We start from the raw sequence: 15,925 nt of genomic DNA on the forward strand, positions 1-15,925 counted from the left end.
AAGCCAATGATTGTATAAATAAATAAAATGATTGCAGCTTATAACAAGAGTGTTGAGAAGGATACAAAGTGTTTTGACAGAGACTAATGGGATGGGGAGCTATTTTAGATGAGCTCATTAGAGAAAACCACACTGAAATAGGGGACATTTAAATAGAAACTTGAACTCTGGGGATCAGCATAGAACAGGGAGGGGGAAGGGGAGTGTTCCTGATACAGAGGAAATCTTGGGTGTCTCATAAGTGTTGTTCTAAATCTGCCGTGACTAGAGCACACTGATTAATAGGAACTTGGCGAACAGTGATTTTGGAGAGGTGGGAAAGTCATACAGACCTCATAGGCTATAAGAGGAAGTTCGAGTTGTATTTTAAATGCAAGAAAAAGTCATGGCAGGATTTTAAGCAATACAGCAGTGTCCGTGGGGGTAGAAGTAACATAATCTATCTGTTTTAGGGGGATTACTTCGGTTTGTGAGAATGAATAAGGGGGGAAAGAGGGAAGAAGAGGAACCAGTTAGCAGACTGAATCTTGAGATTTGGTACTTGGTAGATAGCCCAGAGGGAGTGGGAGTACATTAAATGCTTCCAATATCATTTTTCTATAAAATATCTCAGTAGCTTTGAGAGTAACTAGGTTTAAATCAATGTAATATATTAATTCCAGAGAGCATTTGAGGGCAGCTTTAACTAACATCTATGAGTTCTTATTGAAGATTAAAAGTGCTTCCATTATTATGCTTTAAACTCATTTTTTGATCTTGAATCTTTTACAGTGTAACTTGAGTTAGATACTTTTAGTAAATAACACTTTACATTTCAGTATTTGTAATTGCTGGTGATATTAGCTCTATGTTGCAAACAAAAAGAAACACTATAATTTATTGACCTCCTACTATATGCAAGGCACTATATGAAGATATAAAGGTATAGATACAGATAAAGACAGACACAGAGGGAAGGAAAATCAGCCGTGAACTACCGAGGAAATGTCCAAGATCATATCACTTCAATGATACAGAAGTAGGATTGGAACCCTTGTCTACCTTTCAAAAGCTTGTCTTGAACTACTCAATATATTGCTTAATGCTCATTTTGTACTCTTTTTTCCCTTAAGGTATAGGAAGGAGAGGTTTTTATGTCGACATGGAAACACCACAAGTTTTTAAAGGATTCTTTGACCAAATCCAATTCTGTATGCATTAGGAAAAGCCGTACTTCTGGGTGTCCCCAGAAACTGGAATTCACCATCTGAAGTTTTTTCTTGCTGATCTTACCACACACTGGCTGCCTTCTGAAATCAAACCACAAGTTACTGTTTCATAAGAAGATGAACCTCAACATCCCTAGAGATATCCCTCAATATCCCACTTGTGAAATGTGACCTGATTAGCATTACATTAAACTCTTCCCAGAGGTAGACTTGTGGTTCATTTAAAACATGTTCCATCTTATTCAATAAGTAAAATAATTCATCTCCTTAAACATATCTTATATTAGTATAGTGCTTTGCAGCTTGTAAAATACTTTTACTTTATCCCATTTGATCTTTTAGGGACAACTAACACAAGTACTATCATCCTCTTTTTAACAGATGAGGCATTTGACTCTCAAAAAGATAAATGATCCTTTCAAGCAAGATTTTGCAGCCAAGAAGAGTAGGGCCAGCAGGAGTACCTGTGTATAACGATTTCAAACCTTTTATGAAAACTAGAAGTAAAGAAGTGGGGAGTGGTTATAACCATTACTATCCACAGTAAGTTAGTCTTATAGACAGATTCATCCCCGCATCAGTAGGAACTCTGGGCCTTCTGGGGAAAGGGCTGGTTGGTAAAATGTCTATAGATATTTGCAAGAATGGTATAAATAACATAAATGTGAATCTTTTCTATACTTAGCTGTTCCTGGCAGGATCCCTACTGATTTCCTGTCACTGTTTCCACTCACTGTTCCTTTCTTTCACAGCTGGCTTCTGTCAAGGATTATTTTCCTCCCATGCATTAAATTCCATTCCATTCAGAATCAGTTTGAAACAAATATAACCAGAAGAGATGCCTTATGGAGAATAGAGAGGCCATGCCCAGGCTTTGATCTGCAGCGGAGCACAGAAGGAACTGAGGCTGTTGAAACTACAAAAGAGCCACGCAGGGTACAAACTCATTCTGCAAACAACGAAAGGGATCTCACAAAGTGGCAGAACCAAATCTTTCCGGTAAAGCCTAAAAGGTGGAATCAAAAGCCATGAGTAGAAATCACAAGCTGTCCCATCCATTCATCCACCCAACAAACTCTGAAAGAAGATTCCCGAAAATCAGCATTTTAATCTAACTGTAGGATTCATTAAAGACTTTCCTAAAGAAATGACATTTAAAGTGAGACTTGAAGGAGGCCTTCATCATAGCCAGATGGACAGCGGGTACAAGCATTCCAAGCAGAGGCAACTGGAAAAGTGGAAAGAACTTGGTACTTTCAAGGAGGCCAATGAAAGCCGGTGGCTTCCATAGCAAGGGGGATCCTTGGAGGAGAGAGCAGAATGACGCAGAAAGCAGACCATAGAGGGAAACCATGGTGAAGCAAATCAGTGTTAGCTGATTGTAAACAATATAATTCTAGCACACAGATCTGTCCAAAGATGGATAGGGCTTCTGATGAACAAGGATGTAGAGAAGCTCGGTAACTCTCAAAGAGAGCACTGGTTAAGGAAATGAAGTGCAAGACAGAGTGGAAGGAGGAGGAATGGCCTGGGTCACATCATGTGTCTGGTCTCTTCCAGGGTTGAAGGTCTATAATTCCATTATTCCAACAAATATCCAATGTGGCCATTTAAATTTTTTAAATTTTTTAACATTTTTATTTATTATTGAGAGACAGCGAGAAATAGATCATGAGCATGGGAGGGGCAGAGAGACGGGGTGACGCAGAAGCAGGCTCCAGGCTCTGAGTGGGGCTCCAACCCACAAACCGTGAGATCATGACCTGAGCCGAAGTCAGATGCTTAACTGACTGAGCCACTCAGGCACTCCTGGCCACTTAAATTTTTTAGAAATTCCAAGGTTGCCTTTCTATCTATAGTAAATTTTACATGCAACAAACCTCGGGGCTTTAGATGTTGTAAACAACAAAAAATAAAATGGCAAAAGGGGAAGAGCTTATGGTGGGGGGTAGCAGTGTGTAGATGGTGTAGTGGTGAAGATTACATAGATTTGAGATCAATGCTCTTAACGTGGAGTTCAAATTCCAGTTTCTAGATCGATGACCTAGAATACTACAGTCTGGTGGCTAAGCATATGGTGGCTTATACGTCTACTGCTGTACTCCAGGCCTTAGAACAATACCTGGCACTGCAATTAATGAAAGAATAAGCGAAAGCTCCTGCTCTGGTGGTCTGCCCAAGGCTACCCATCAGTTGCTGCAAAATGGAGATTTCTTAACACTGTCCATATATTCCTGGTCATGACTGAGAGAGGTAGAGAAAAAGAAGTAATGAGCTCCTAAGTACAATCAGCCCATAAGCCCTTCATCCCCAGTGAAGGGAAATCAGCTGCCCTTGCTCCCTTTTGTATCTCCCTGAGGCTCAGCTCTGGCCATTTCTCTTTTCCTTCAAGGCAGCCTGTGATCTTCATTTGACCTGATTTTTCCTGTACAGCGTTACGACTGATGATTAGCAGGCCTGCCCTTGCCTGCTTTTGAAGAGCCAACTGAGACTTTGTCTATGGAGATCCCTACCTCCAGCATAAACATGCACTCACTTTATTGGCTCTGAGTACAGAGCATTGCACAGTCATGGGCATTGTCAGATGCAGCCAGTAGAGAGCTCTGTGTTAACTCTGAAGAGCAAAGAAGAAAAGCTGAGCAAGGAAGCAGAGGGCCTGGCAGCACATCCTTCCTCTAGTGCTTCCATCCCTGGACCAGATCCCAGGTATTCCAGCAAAGTCTCTACAAGATCTAGAGCTCCTGGAAATGGCCCATTAAGAACAAAGCTCCCTGACCGATAAATAATAGTACAATGAAAAGGGCAGAGTCTCCTCTGATTGTGTGGGTTTCCTGAGGTTCACTCTGTCCACTGGCTTCAGTCTGGGTTTTCTGCAGTTCAAAGATGCAGATAGTAAGATGATTAAGAGAGATCACAGGAATGCCATAGGAGGAAGCCTAGAGCCACAGCCAGCTGGTGGCTATTATTTATTCATTGCCTGTGAGGTGCCAGGCACATATATCATGTGTGATTGTGGCAAACATGGTGATGAGCTACCTAGATGCCCCTTCAAGCTGTTGCTGCTGGAAGTGCTTGTCACATCAGCCCTTAGTGATTTGTCCCAGCAGCAGAGAGCCCCCCTTCCCCAGTGACATGCAAGCATGACTCATCGAAGTGACTCTATAAAGGCTGGACCATCAGGACAGCTCCAATGAGCCATTTTGAGTCCAGAACTCCCTTAAGGGTCAGCTAGGGCTGTCACTGGACCTGCATGGAAGGTTGACTTTTCCCTCTACCCAATCCTCTTCCTCCCTCCCTCCCTCCCTCCCTTCCTTCCTTCCTCTCCCTTCATTAGGTGTTTGGCCCAAATACCCTTCTTTAAAAATTTTTTCCATGTTAAACTCTGCCTCAGGATCTATGTCAAGGAGAATCTGACCTGTAGCAGCAATGGCAGGTAAAAATGAATGATACATGACCTGCCCCATGCCCACCAAAAAGGACTCTGAACTTGCCAGTTCAGTCTCCTCTCCTGAGAAGAATCCCATAAATATGGAGGAGAAAGAAACCATTGGGAAGAGAGAGGAATGAGAGGATTTGGGGTGCTGCAGGCTGGTGTGAGGTGACTGCAGAGTCAGAAACTATAAAGAATGAGGGTGTCTTCTCCCCCATCCCCCGTATTTCCATAGTTGCTTAAAATGCAAATAAATGCCTTGTTGTTTTCAAGCTACTTTTCAATTTCCAGAGGAGTGTGTTCTTGGGCCATGATGCTGCCCTTAATCATGGCTCTGTGGATCAACAGGGTTATAGTGACAACAACCTCCAGTGTTATGTATTATTCTTTCCATTTTAGAGATAAAGAAACTGAGGTGAGAGAGGCTACCTTCTAGGATCCATTTTTTTTCTATGTGACCTTGAACTATTCATTCAACTTTCTTGGATTTCAGAGTTGAAAGACAAATCTTAAATGCCAACAATGCAAGGAAATGAACTAAACATTGAAATCCCTTACAATTCTAAGATCTCAATGTTTTTTATAGAATTAATAATATTAGAGTATTTTTCCATGTTCATTGTGATAGGGTTATATGCAATTAATGAAGTAGTTGCAAGATCAGTTTTACTACCTTAAGCAATGCCTACATCGTAGAGTTGGGTTATCTCTAGTACCTTGTGAAATAGGCAGGAATATACTGCTTTCCCAGTTCCCATTTGGGAAAACTTAGGCTCAGAGAAAATAATTTATTAATGCAAAGAAATTGCTGCTTAATTTTAGATCCAGAACACAGACTCAGGTTTCCTGATACTTCCTCTAATACATATTCCATATTACTACACTAATTCTCTCTAGCCTTACATTAGTTATCCATTATTGCACAAGTTACCTTAGCACTTAGTGACTTTAGTAACAAACATTAGTGATTTCCCACAGTTTCTGAGAGTCAGGGAGAGGCTGAGCTGGGTGGTTCTGACTCTGAGTCTCTCATAAGGCTGTAGTAGAGATGTCAGCTGGGAATGCATTCAGGAAAGCATGAGTGAAACTAGAGAATCCACTTCCAAGATGGTTCACTCTCTTGGCTGTTGACTAGAGGCCTTCATTTCTCCTTGACTATGGACAGGTAGCCTTGATTCTTCACCACATGGTCTTTTCCATAGGATTGCTTGAGTGTCCTCACAACACGGCAGGCAACCTCTCTCAAAATGAACATTACAAGAGGGAGAGTAGGAAGGAAGCTACAGTGCCTTTTATGACCTGGTTCAGAAGTCACATAGAACTATCCCTGCCATATTCCATTCATTTGCAATGACTCAGTAAGTCCAACCCATATTCAAAAGGAGTGAAATTTAGCTCCAGATCTTGAAAGGAGGACTATCAAGGAATTTATGTACAGAAATTAAAACTATCCCAGTCCTGCTCCTTAGCTTAAAAATTCCTTACTAAGATGTGGTTTATATATACAATGAAATACTACATGGAAATGAGAAAGAATGAGATTTGCACATTCTTGGAAACATGGAGGGACCTTGAGGGTGTCATGCTAAGTGAAATAAGTCAGGGAGAGGACAGATACCATGTTTTCACTCATAAGTATAACAGGAGAAACTTAACAGAGGACCATGGGGAGGGGAAGGTCGGGGGGAAAGAGTTAAGGAGAGGGAGGGAGGCAAATCATGAGAGACTTGAATACTGAAAACAAACTGAGGGCTTAAGGGCGGGAGAAGGAAAAGGGGGTAATGAACATGGAGGAGGGCACTCGTGGGGAAGAGCACTGGATGTTATATGGAAACCAACTTGACAATAAACTATTAAAAAAAATCCTTATTAATGGGGGCACTATTGTTTCCTCCAGGAAATTCAAACCAGTGGAATGAACCAGAGAACCAAAATTTTATTGCATGGAAAGTTTTTTAGGTATCACATTAAGTGGCAGTGTGATATTCTTCCTTGGCCAGAGTTGGCTTCCAAAAAACTTCAAACACTACTATAATAATAACACAATGATGGAGAATGTCTGCAGTTTTTGCCTGTGCAGAATCTATTCTCATTTTTCTAATTTTACCTTGGGAACCCCCATTCACTTGTCTTAGTCAGAGTGAAGCTAGTGATTTTAAGGGACTTCCTTCAGTTCCACTATGGTCATGTGACTCAGGCCAACCAGCATATTCTACTATCCTAGCCACAGTGATTTGTTTTGAGACAGAAATCAAATAAGTTCAGTGCTAGTCAATACCCAAATTTTGTTGGAACTATGGGGAGCAGTTTTCTTTCTGCATGGTTTGCTAGGCTTCTTCCATCGTAGGGGAGAGTTTCTTTGTGAATGAAGTCAGCACAGAGACAAATGATACCAAAACATGGAGAGAGAGAGAGAGAGAGAGAGAGAGAGAGAGAGAGAGAGAGAGATTAATTTTGATAATATTATTATTTGTATCTACAAAATCCAACATGATTCAGACTAGCTCTATCCCTGGTTTTTTTTAAGTCACAAGCCAAAAACTCTTTCCTTTGATTATTTTCATTGCAATCAGAAAGTCTTCATATACTATTTCAAGTAGTAATACCCACTTCTTACAGAATATTTATTATATACCAAGACATGTGCTGTGCTAGGACCTTAGTATTTTCTCATTTATTTCTTAAAATAATAACATTTTAAGGGAGATACTATTATTCTCTTTACATATGAGGGTCAGTAAGGGTAAGAAATGTATCATTGGTTATCCTCTTAAGGAATAGAGAAGTTAGGATTTGAACTAAGACTTGTGTGACTAGGCAGCCCTAATCTTGGCACTGTGCTGCCCTGCCCACTCTTAATATATATGTGTGTGTATGTGTGTGTGTGTGTGTGTGTGTGTATACATATATATATATATATTTTTTTTAATGTACTGAACCAATTAGTTAGGTACAAGTAGAATTAGCACCAGTTATTCAGAGCCTGCTGCTATACTTAACTTGCATCCACTGTTTCATTCTATCCTCACACTGATTTTAGGATGGAGATTCTCCCATACAAAATGCACAGATGAGAAAGGTGAGAGCCCAGAACAGTTAAGCAATTTGTCCAAGATTAGAGAGCTAGTGTTGGTTTGCAGACCCCTCAGGAGCTTCTGCATGTAATCTGAAGCCAGCTCCCATCCTCAGAGGGCAGGGAGAGACCTAAGAAAGAGGCAGGCCTCTCCAGATTAGTTGGAGGCACTTCAGTAAGCAAAGAGAATTTACATACAAGGCTTGTCTTGGGTAGAAGCAAGATGAATGGATCCCCACACCCACCCAACAAATCTTTAAAGTTTATAAAGCAGCTTTAACTCGGTTCAGTCAAGTACACCATGTAGGTATTTTCAACACCACCTCGCTATCTCATGGCTATGTCCTGGAAGCAGTTTCTGGCAGTGGGAAAGACAAGTGGAACTCCCAATTCTAAGGACATGGAAGGGGATGAGGAGCCGCTGACAGCCTGGACACAGCTCAGTGGTCAATCAGTGGTCACATCTTTTCAACAACATCTCTGAATAGTCAGTAAGTAGTAGAATTGAGTTTTCACCAAAATATATTTGATAAGCACCCACACATATTTACTTTCATTCCAGTGGAGATTTGACAATTAATAGAATCCATGGATATTTTAGAAAGAACATCAGGGTCCAATTCAGGATTTTTGAAAAACATTTTCTCTTCTATTAGAGTGACCAACACATCTTGGTTTCCCCAGGATTTTCTCATCTTTAAAACCGAGAGATAGGCTGGTCTCCCTATCTTCCATAGGCAGTGGCTTAGTAAGGCTAGGCTGTTTGTCCTTGACTTGCAGATACAAAACAGAATTGGGGCTGAGACTCCTTGCCACCCAATCACCAGAGAGAACAGACCTCGTCTCAGGATTCAGGGAAAGTAAGAAGGGAGAAGAACCTGGGACGCCTTAGCAGCTCACCCATGAGGATGAACTTGGAAGGCTGAGCCCAGAATGTTCCAGTGTTAAAGATGGCCTAAGCCTCCAAGACATACTCAGCTTATCTGCACTTTCAGGGCCAGCAGGCTGTGGCCTTTGCCAATAAATGCACCTTGTGAGGTGGGAACGTTTTTTTGTGGGGTAACTATGGATAGTAGACAGAGAGCAGATCTTGGAATCAGAAGTCTTGCGTTAGCAAGCAGCTTAGCCACAACTCGTGTGTTACCCCTGCCCCTTGGTTTCCCTAATCCAGAAGATACAGTGGGTAGTGATGACTTTAGAGTTTGCAGTGCAGGTTAATGCATTAACATACAACAGTGCTTTGTATGCTGAAATGTTCCTGAGTATAATGGATGCTGCTGCTAACTTTTTTTTTAATCACATCTTGAAATCAATATCTTTCTAGCTGAGGTTCTCATTTCTGTTTTTAACTACTCACTCTTTTGAAGGATTCCATCCAAAGACTAAGAATTTATAAGTTGCTCTGTGTAAAAAGCAGAAGAATGGCCCTTAAAGATGTCCATATCCTAATCTCTAGAATTTGTCTTTACATTATGATAAATGGCAAAGGTGAATTCAATGTGTCGGTGGAATAAAGTAGATACTTAGCTGTCATTAACAAGGGTCCTTAAATGTGGAAGAGGAAGGCAGTAGAAAGGTGTAACTGGCCATTGATGGCTTCGAAGAAGAAGGGGCCACAACCAAGGAATGGGGAGAAAGACTTCAGAAGCTGGGAAAGGAAATGGATGCTCCTTAGAGCCATCAGAAGGCAATGTAGCTCAGGTGACACGTTGATTTTAGTAAAGTGAGACCCACTTGAGACATCTGACCTCCAGAACCATAAGATAATTTGTGTCGTTTTAAGCCATCACGTTTGTGATCATTTTTTTTAGCAGCAAGAGAAAATTAACACATTCTATAATCAAAACAATCCAGCAAGAAAAATACATAGGATTGTCACAGGCGGGGAGGCTATTACTCACTTAGAGGTAGTGTTTACTCCTATTTCTCTGGGCAGCCTGAGAGTGAGCCTTTTAAGATTTTAAGGCATGGCATTTGACACTGGCACCTCCAGCATTGCCCTGGGCCATTGTAATCCACAGCAAGATGTGGAGGTGGAATCTTTATAGGGTGAAGTTGGTAAAAACATCATCACCAATTTCACTTCTGGTGTGTGTCCAAAGTCATGCAAACTGCTCTTGGCCCTGTCCTCAGGTTTACTGGAATCAATGTTTGAAGATAAATGAATGGCAGCTGGTGTTTCTTATGAGTTGGTTTCAATGTGGTATTTTTTTTTTTCATTCTCTCTAAAGAAGAGACAGCCTAGCAAAATGGCAAAAGGGCCATTTCCAATTAGACTGACAAGGTTAAAATTGTACCTCTACCACTTACACCTAGGGTGACCCTGTGCAAGTTACACAGCATCCCCAAGCCGTTTCTCATTGACAAAAGTGAGCTGATAAGAAGAGTTCCGTGAAGGTTTCAGGATATTAAACAAAACAATGAAGATAAAGGGTTTTGCATGGTGTTTGATTCATGATACATTCTTGAAATGTTAACTGTTTTGCCTTCCCCATTTCTGTTCTGCAAGAAATGAAGTAAAGAATCAAAGCTGCCAGGATGGGGAGTGGTCCCTGAGAGGGTGGGCATAGTATGATAATCAGAGACAGAGTGGAACCCAGGAAACCAGGGTGTTAAGCAGATAACTGACTCGGCTGTTGGCAGACCTTTGCAGTGTGGCTAAACTCAATTCTGATGAAAGGCTTGTTCGCTCTGCCAGTCTTCCCAGACATTTCGAAACCTGTGTTTACAGAACCGCCAACTAGGTGTTTGTGTACAGTAAGTATTCATTAAAACTCATTTGCGGCCCTGGTTGCTGGTTTACTAGAACACAACTTACTGAAGGTCTTTATGCTGTTAAGAGGATCCAAGGGTTCTACTGGGAATCTGGGTAATTTAGTGGGCAGGGCAAGGGCCTTGGAGTCACACAGACTTCATTTTAAACACTGGCTCTGCCACTTTCCAGCTGCCCGTGTTTCTTTACCTATGCAAGAGAGATAATATTACTCTCCTCCCAGAGATCTTTCCCGGAATAAATGTGAAATGCAGGTTAGGGGCTTGAATAATCCAAGCTAGACCTTGTCATAGTAGTTATGCATTATTGATACATATTACTTGGGCCCAGAAGGCTGGATTCTAGTCCTAGCTCTGTTACATAATATGACCTAGGAGAAATCCTAAACCAATTCTGAGGTTGTTCCTCCTTCTGAACAAAGAGAATAATAAAAAGTGAAGCATCTACTTTATAGGGCTGTTATGTACACCAAATGAGACGAGATTTTTATATAAAAAATCTTATCTTTGGAGTTCATTAGAATATAAATGTTTCTGGTTATGTAAAATGGCCCCAATATTCCCATTTTTCTTCCCTGTTTGCCTGCCTCAGTGGAGAGCACAACTATCACTTTGGACCTCATGGATAACTTCCCATATGGTTGAGCTCAGTAGACACAAGGTAGGGAGGTGATGAAAGGGTAGGGGGAGAGTGTGATCGGCCGACAATTGATGTCCTCCTGTGTGAAAAGCAGGACTACGTTTCTGGATTCCAGCAGTAGCACAGAAGCCATCAGTATAAATAATATAAAAATCTGAACATACAGGGAACTCAACAGGGATTAACCTTGTATGTTTCAGGCACTAAACCACTCACTTTCCACAGATATTCCCAATTATCCTTCCGACCACCTTGTGAACTAGAAATCACTTTCCTTGTTTTCTATCAGAGAAACTTGAGGCCCAGAGAGGTTAAGTAAACTATCCAAGACCACACAGACAGGAAAGAGTACATCTAAGATCAGGGTCCAGATATGTTCTGGTCCAAAATCAAGGTTCTTCTCATGCATCCATGTTGTGTCCCTGAAGTCCAGTTTTCTGAGTCTGTGACTCTTCTGAGATCAAGGTTAGCCTGGACACCAACAGGATCTAATAGCATGCTTAAATCATTTAAGCAGAGAACTTTAGGCAATATATTAGAACTTCGGATCCAGTGGGAGCCTTGGAATAGTCTTAGAATTGCTCACTTTGCAAGTTTCATTGATTGTGGTGTGCAAATATTGACATACTTATATAGCATTTCCCAAGGTAGATCCCATAAAGTATTGTATTACTATCATTAGTAACATCAACAAAAAGTGTAACTACCACAATTAAACTACAATTAAACAAACAGCCATAATTCAAATTTACCGAGGGCTTATAAGCCAAGGCACCACTGAAATACTTTAAATAGACTACCTTATTAAATACTTAAATGTTCCTTTTACCTTGAGACTATTATCTTTATTTTACAGAAGAAGAAACCAAATCTTGGCATGATTAATTATTAATATGAAACAAATAAGTTATTCTCTCAAATATACTTTTGAACTCTTTAATTAAACCAAGTTAAGCTGGTCTGCTTACTACAGGACTTCTCAGAGACTTAATGGACTCTGAGGTTCTCCAAGAAGGGAACACCTATTCAGTGATTGCCTAATGGATCTGACATGGGCTGCTTTCTCTATTGGGAGGTCTTTTTGGGAAATTCTACCCTCCTTTGAGGCCTAGGTTGCCTGCTCTCCCTGGACAAGCAGAGCGCACGCATTCTGCTCATACTGTTATCTATCTGTTCACCTTGAAAAGCCACATTTTTTTCCCTTTCCCAGAAGCTCTTCATGTTTATGGACTCTGAAAGGGGTAGAGGGAAGTGTGAATTTCTTTTTATAGAGAACTGAGTCACTGATAGTTGGACTTAACGTATGAGACAGTGGCTGTCTATTTCCTGAAAAGATGCAGAGCTTAGGTTGGAAACAGGAGATGAAGTGAGTTTTCCATTGCACACCTTGTAGACATACTTGGAGGTGAGAAAGAAATGGGAAAAACAGGTTTGCAAAGGTTGTGAATATGAATGATAATCTGGGAATGTTTAAAGCTGGAGGCAAATTGTAGGCATGACTGGTTTCTTTTATCCATTCTCAATTGACTTTATAGATCTGTCAACCAGCTCTGGGTAGTATAGGAAATGATAGAATTGTGGGCGCTTCCTGTCCTCAAAGACTTTGTATCTGTAAGTGTACATGAAAAAAGAAACAAGACGGGAGTAATATTTTATTTAAGTGCTCTTCCTTTTAGTTTTGATATATTTCTAATTAATGTAAAAATCACCTGCTTGTAAATCAGTTGCATTGGCCACTTAAAATCTATTTCCTGGAGTTCCAGTTTTAAGATAATAATGTAAAGTCAAGGTCCTTCTTTTGAAAATCACCTCCCAGCACATGAAGGAATACAGAGATATAAACTCCATTTTGGATTAAATCATATTTGATTAAATTAAATGTATAACTCCCAAAACATAATATATAAAGACAGAAGACAGTTGTAAGAATGATGTTAGATTGTAATAATGAAGAACTTCATAAAAGCTCAAGAATTGAGGGCACCAGGTTTTTCATATGGTGACAGTCAGGCTGAAAACAGAGAGGTGGTTTTGAAAGTCAGTATAAAAACCAGTTGAGGTGCCTGAGTGGCTCAGTCAGTTAAGTTTCCGACTTCAACTCAGGTCCTCAGGTCATGATCTTGGGGTTTGTGAGTTCAAGCCTGACATCTGTGCTGACAACTCAGAGCCTAGAGCCTGCTTTGGATTCTGTGTCTCCTTCCCTCTCTGCCCCTCTTCCGCTTGTGCTCTGTCTCTCTCTCTCAAAAATAAATAAACATTTAAAAAAATTATACTTCTAGGTCCCTAGACCTCTACTTCTATGACCCCTCACAAAATAGAAAGAAAAGTCCCTGATGGCAGTGAGCCAAAGAGGCTTCAAACCCAGGAGCCCAAGTACAAAGGAAAGTGAGAGAGATACAAATAGAAAATAGAGACCTAAGTGAAAGCCTACTCAACGCAGAAAGATACATAGCCCCAAAGCTCTATCCCATCCAAAGTTCTAACAAGCAGCCCTCTACTGGCTTAACCTTGTCTCATGCATAAATAAGATTGAGGGATCCTTCTCTGGAGAAATTGAACTTGCTCTCAGAAAAGGTCTGCTTGGGGATCTCAGATAAAATCCCAAATAAAATACCCAGCTTGCCATGAAACTTAAAATGAGCCCATTAGTTAACATGCCCCAATCCTACACAGAAACTTTCTACTCACCATTTTCGTACCTAACTCAAGAAATGAAGCAAATATTTGACAGAGCCACTAATCGATAAGAGAAAGGGAAAAATAAAGTAAAAGATGCTAGAATAAACAGAGACAATGCAAAGGGAGGAAGAAAACTTAAAACAAAATTTAAAAATGTCTTCAAATAGGTAAGAGAAGACAGTGCATTCATAAAACAAGAAAAAATGCCTATATAAAAGGAACATTTATTGGAAATAAAAGTATGATGGTGGAAACATACTTGGGAGATATATACAAGGAAATTACTTTCTCCAAAAAGTAAAACAACAATGATAGCAAACTAGAAAAGGGTGGACAGTTGGAGGTAAAAATAAGAAAATGAGAAGCTTTATCAGATAAGCTCATTAGTTGATTAACTAGAGTTCTAGAGAAAGAGAACTGAGAACAGAGGAGATGGCTTGGTTTGGGATCTCTTGGAAGCTGACTCAGATGTGGATTGAGCTCAAGTTGTTAATTTGGGAGGTGATCTCAGAACAACAGTAGGGTTGTGGGATGGGGAAGGAAAGAAAGCTGTTAAAGTACAGATGGTTCCCAACATTTAACTTCAGATATTTCGATTTTATGATCGTGTTAAGGTGATACACATTCAGTAGGAACCGAACCTCAAACTTTGAATGTGGATCTTTTTCTGGGCTGGCAATATACAGCACGATGCTGTCTCATGATGCTGGGCAGCCACAGTGTGACAGCTCACAGTCAGCCCTGCGATCAGATGGGTCAAAGAACTGACACACAATCTTAATGTACCCAGTCAGCTGTTTGATTTTTCACTTTCAGCATCATACTCAAAAGTTACTTGAGTTGTGCAATGCCTTATTATAATGTGAAATGATTTTGTCCAACAGTAGGCTAAGGTAAGTGTTCTGAGTGGTAAGGTTGGCTAGGCTACACTATGACGTTTGGTAAGTGAGGTGTATTAAATGCACTTTTGACTTAGGTTATTTTTAACTTATGGTGTGTTTATCATGAGGTAACCCCACCATAGGTCAAGGAAGATCTGTATGTGTCATCAAGCTAATCACTATGATATGCAACTGGAAGTTAGTTCATTTGGGAGACTCTGGATGGTAGTATAGAGCACATTTGAGAGTTGTCGAAACAAAGGTGAGTAATTTGGGATATAACCCACCATTCCTCTACACCACTGATTGATGGTGGCTTCCAGGCATAATTGGTTTGTTCATATGCAAGCCAAATGTGCTTCCATAATGAGAAAAAAAAATCCTCATCACAGAGATTCACAATACATAGCTGTGTAAGTTTCCTAGGACTCCTGTAACAAATTACTACAAACTGAGTGTTTTAAAACAACAGAAATTTATTTTCTCACCATTCAGGACACTAGAGGTATAAAATCAAGGTATGAACAAGATTGGTTCTCTCTGGAGTCTCTGAGGAAGAAACCATTCCTCAGGTCTCTCTGCTTGATGTTAGTGGTTGTTAGCAACCTTGGGCATTCCTTGGCTTGTAGACCTATCACTTCAACTCTGCCTCCACTGTCACATCACCTTCTCTTTGTGCCTGTGTCTTTGTGTGTCCTTTCTTCTTTCAGTAAAGACAGCAGTCACTGGATTTATAGACCACCCTAATCCAGTGTAATTTCATCTCAATCTTTAACTAATTACATGTTCAAAGACCTTGCTTCTTTTTTTTCTCCATAATATTTTATTGTCAAATTGTTTTCCATACAACACCAAGTGCTCTTCCCCTTAAGTGCCCTCCACTATCACCACCACCTCTTTTCCCCCTTCCCCCTTCCCCTTCAACCCTCAGTTCATTCTCAGCATTCAATAGTCTCTCAAGTTTTGCATCCCTCTCTCTCCCCAACTCTCTCTCCCTCCTCCGCTCCCCCTGGTTCTCCATTAGGTCTCTCTCGTTTTCCTGCTAGACCTATGAGTGCAAACATATGGTTTCTGTCCTTCTCTGCCTGGTTTACTTCACTCAGCATGACACCCTCAAGGTCCATCCACTTTCCTACAAAGGGCCATATGTCATTCCCTCTCATTGCCATGTAGTACTCCATCGTGAATATATACCACATCTTCTTGATCCATTCGTCAGGTGATGGACATTTAGGCTCCTTC

General features: G+C 40.6%; 1 long non-coding RNA gene across 1 annotated transcript in view; it reads right to left on the reverse strand.

The window, feature by feature from the left end:
* Positions 1-6,711: 6,711 nt before the first annotated feature.
* The window catches only part of LOC115273782, a 96,425-nt gene continuing 87,211 nt past the window's right edge, over positions 6,712-15,925 (reverse strand). The window contains exon 3 of the long non-coding RNA XR_003900947.1: positions 6,712-6,995. This is a non-coding gene — a long non-coding RNA (uncharacterized LOC115273782). The remainder of the gene's footprint in view (positions 6,996-15,925) is intronic.

The sequence above is a fragment of the Suricata suricatta genome, chromosome 12 (assembly GCF_006229205.1).
Source record: "Suricata suricatta isolate VVHF042 chromosome 12, meerkat_22Aug2017_6uvM2_HiC, whole genome shotgun sequence".
In the NCBI taxonomy this organism is placed as follows: Eukaryota; Metazoa; Chordata; class Mammalia; order Carnivora; family Herpestidae; genus Suricata; species Suricata suricatta.